The sequence below is a fragment of the Galeopterus variegatus genome, unplaced genomic scaffold (genome assembly GCF_000696425.1).
Source record: "Galeopterus variegatus unplaced genomic scaffold, G_variegatus-3.0.2 Scaffold2243, whole genome shotgun sequence".
NCBI classification, from domain to species: Eukaryota; Metazoa; Chordata; class Mammalia; order Dermoptera; family Cynocephalidae; genus Galeopterus; species Galeopterus variegatus.
In genome coordinates this window covers 29,119-32,661 of record NW_007728354.1, presented here as the reverse complement: position 1 = coordinate 32,661, position 3,543 = coordinate 29,119, and positions in this window count along the sequence as shown.

Here is a 3,543-nt window from a genome sequence, read left to right as displayed (position 1 = left end):
AAAACAGCAACCATGTTATCTCACAGTTTCTGCACATCAGGAGTCTGGGCGCAGCTTAACCAGGTTCTCTGACTTAGGTCTGTCACAAGGCTGCAAGGAAGGTATTCGCTGGGGCTCCAGTCATCTCAAGGCATAACTCAGAGCGGATCCACTCTCAAGCACACTCAAGTAATTGTTGGCAGGATTCAGTTCCTCCTGGACTGATGGTGGGAGGTCTCCTTCAGTTCCTTGCTATGGGCATTTCTGTAAGGCAATTCATGATGACAGTTGGCTTCATCACAGCAAACAAGCCAAAGAGCAAGAGAGGGTCAGCAAGAGAGGGTCAGCAAGAGAGAAGACAGGGTCTTTTTGTTACCTACCCTCAAAATGGCATCCCAACATTTTTGCCATATCCTACTGGTTAGAAGTAAGTCAGAGGTCCAGCCCACACTCAAGGAGAGTGGATTCCATGATCACACAATGGTGAAAACAGGAGGGAGTGGTGATCACTGGGAACCATCTTAGAAGCTGTCTACCACACAGTTGAAGTTTATTTTTGGCAAAAGATATCTATAGTATCTTATTCAATGAAAGAAAAGCAGGTCACAAAACAGCATGTGCAGTATGATCCCTGTTTCGCAAACTAAAATCAATAGAAAAATAAATATTCATGAGACAATCTGGAAGCCCTCCATGGGTTCATTCATAGTGGTTATATCTGGCTGGTGAGATAACAGATGACTTTCATAGCCTGTTTTCTAATGTGTATATTCTATTTAGTCATACGGTCTGTTTTCTAATCTGTATTTTCTCTTTTCTAAAAAGAACATGTATTGTTTATAATTTTTAAGAGTAGATGTTATTAAATAAAAAACAAAGCATTTAAATCCTCCAGACTTCTTGGTTCTGACNGAACTCTCATGTGCTCTCCTTTTAAAGGCCTCAGAGCCATGCCCACAACCACCATTATTCATCCATTCACTACAGCATGGTGCTACAATCTAATCACCTCTTCAAGGCCCCACCTTTCAATTACCATAATAGGATTTCCCACCCTCAACAGTTACAATGGGAATTAGGCTTCTACTAAATGGACTTTGGCAGACACAATTCAATCAATCCACAGCACTGTTTTACCCCAAAAGTTAGCAGCTAAAAACAGCAACCATGTTATCTCACAGTTTCTGCACATCAGGAGTCTGGGCGCAGCTTAACCAGGTTCTCTGACTTAGGTCTGTCACAAGGCTGCAAGGAAGGTATTCGCTGGGGCTCCAGTCATCTCAAGGCATAACTCAGAGCGGATCCACTCTCAAGCACACTCAAGTAATTGTTGGCAGGATTCAGTTCCTCCTGGACTGATGGTGGGAGGTCTCCTTCAGTTCCTTGCTATGGGCATTTCTGTAAGGCAATTCATGATGACAGTTGGCTTCATCACAGCAAACAAGCCAAAGAGCAAGAGAGGGTCAGCAAGAGAGGGTCAGCAAGAGAGAAGACAGGGTCTTTTTGTTACCTACCCTCAAAATGGCATCCCAACATTTTTGCCATATCCTACTGGTTAGAAGTAAGTCAGAGGTCCAGCCCACACTCAAGGAGAGTGGATTCCATGATCACACAATGGTGAAAACAGGAGGGAGTGGTGATCACTGGGAACCATCTTAGAAGCTGTCTACCACACAGTTGAAGTTTATTTTTGGCAAAAGATATCTATAGTATCTTATTCAATGAAAGAAAAGCAGGTCACAAAACAGCATGTGCAGTATGATCCCTGTTTCGCAAACTAAAATCAATAGAAAAATAAATATTCATGAGACAATCTGGAAGCCCTCCATGGGTTCATTCATAGTGGTTATATCTGGCTGGTGAGATAACAGATGACTTTCATAGCCTGTTTTCTAATGTGTATATTCTATTTAGTCATACGGTCTGTTTTCTAATCTGTATTTTCTCTTTTCTAAAAAGAACATGTATTGTTTATAATTTTTAAGAGTAGATGTTATTAAATAAAAAACAAAGCATTTAAATCCTCCAGACTTCTTGGTTCTGACCTTCACTATCTTTACAGGACAGTTTCTTGCTTACTACTTGAAGTCAACTAAACAGAAGTTCACAAGACCTTTTATAGAACCTGTTGATATCACTTGACAAAGAAAATTGTGAGTATGATCTAGAACTTGTTGCTATGCCTGTGTTTTCTAAAACAGCTGTTATCACCAATAATGATACCATGGAAAACCAAAATTGTTTGTCTCCTCTGAAGTCACTAGGACCATGTGGGAACTGCAGTTGACCTGAGAAAGGTGGGTTCTATGAAGTAGTTTTTCCCCTTGAGCCATTGTCTTCCTAGCTAGATTTTGGTTGCTTCCAGACATGAGCTAGCATAATCAAGTGACCATCTCCTCTGCAGAATTCCAAAAGGATAGGTTCTATCTGTATGTCAAAAACAGGTGAACAGATCTTACACTGCTGAATGTAATTGCAAGTTTGAAAAAAGAGAGGGGATGGGTGAGAGGAGAAGATAAAGCCATTAACAATATCTATACTCCATGAGTTTTTCTGCCTCACACCACCAGGAGGGCCTGAGTCGGAATGCCACTAGCTTGGAGTTGAATGGACTTCTCCAACAACATACATGTACATGTACATCTTAAGGTCACTTACTGATGAAAGCTACTGCTTTGCCAAACAGATTTATTGGTTGTTTGGCAAGCATACGAGCTGCTCTATACCTATATAGAGCACAAAGAAAGTTGCTCAGGATGAGCATGCTGACATCAATGAGGAAGGAAGGCAATCGTCTCCAAGATGGTATGGGATTAGGACCATGTCTGAAATACTTGTGAATCTCTTCACTGGGATCTATAGTGCCATAGCTTTTGTAATAGATAACACCCAAACTTTGATGGTTTAACAAAACAGACTGCTTTTCCCTCTATAATAAAGTCCAAATTGGTTTGTCCAAGTGGTGATTCAGAAACCCACGTGGCTCCTGTCTGTGGCTTCACCATCTTCCAGGACCTCTGAGTTTTATGTTGGATTCTCTGCATTTAGCTGGGTGAATGGGAAGGAGAAAGTGAAGACATCACACCCACTTCCTACCCACCCTGGCCTGCAATTGTCACACGTCACTTTCACTCATGGCCCATTGGTGAATACTAGTCATCAGGGCTTCTCCTTGATGAGGTAGTCCCTGGCTGGCAGTTACTTCCCAACAACTCCACTATGTGATAAGGGAACACACACTGTGAGCTTTGCCAGGAAAAGCCATAGCGTTAAAAACTTCTTGCTGAGGAAATTCTTAGTAGGCATTTATACATCTATCACAGAGCAGGGATTAGTTGACTTACCAATATCTCTTTGAATGGTGAATTGTTCTATCCTATATGAAGAAACTTCTAATAGCAACCATATCCCCTTCTCATGGCTAAGGCAACAAGCCACTGGTAACAACGCTATAAAGACTCAAGGTTGTGCTCTGCTGGAACTGGTAAGTGTGCCTCCAATGTTGAAAGTCAGTAGAACTCAGTGGTGTCTCAAGATATCAGCTTTCAAACTCTCTCTTTCTCT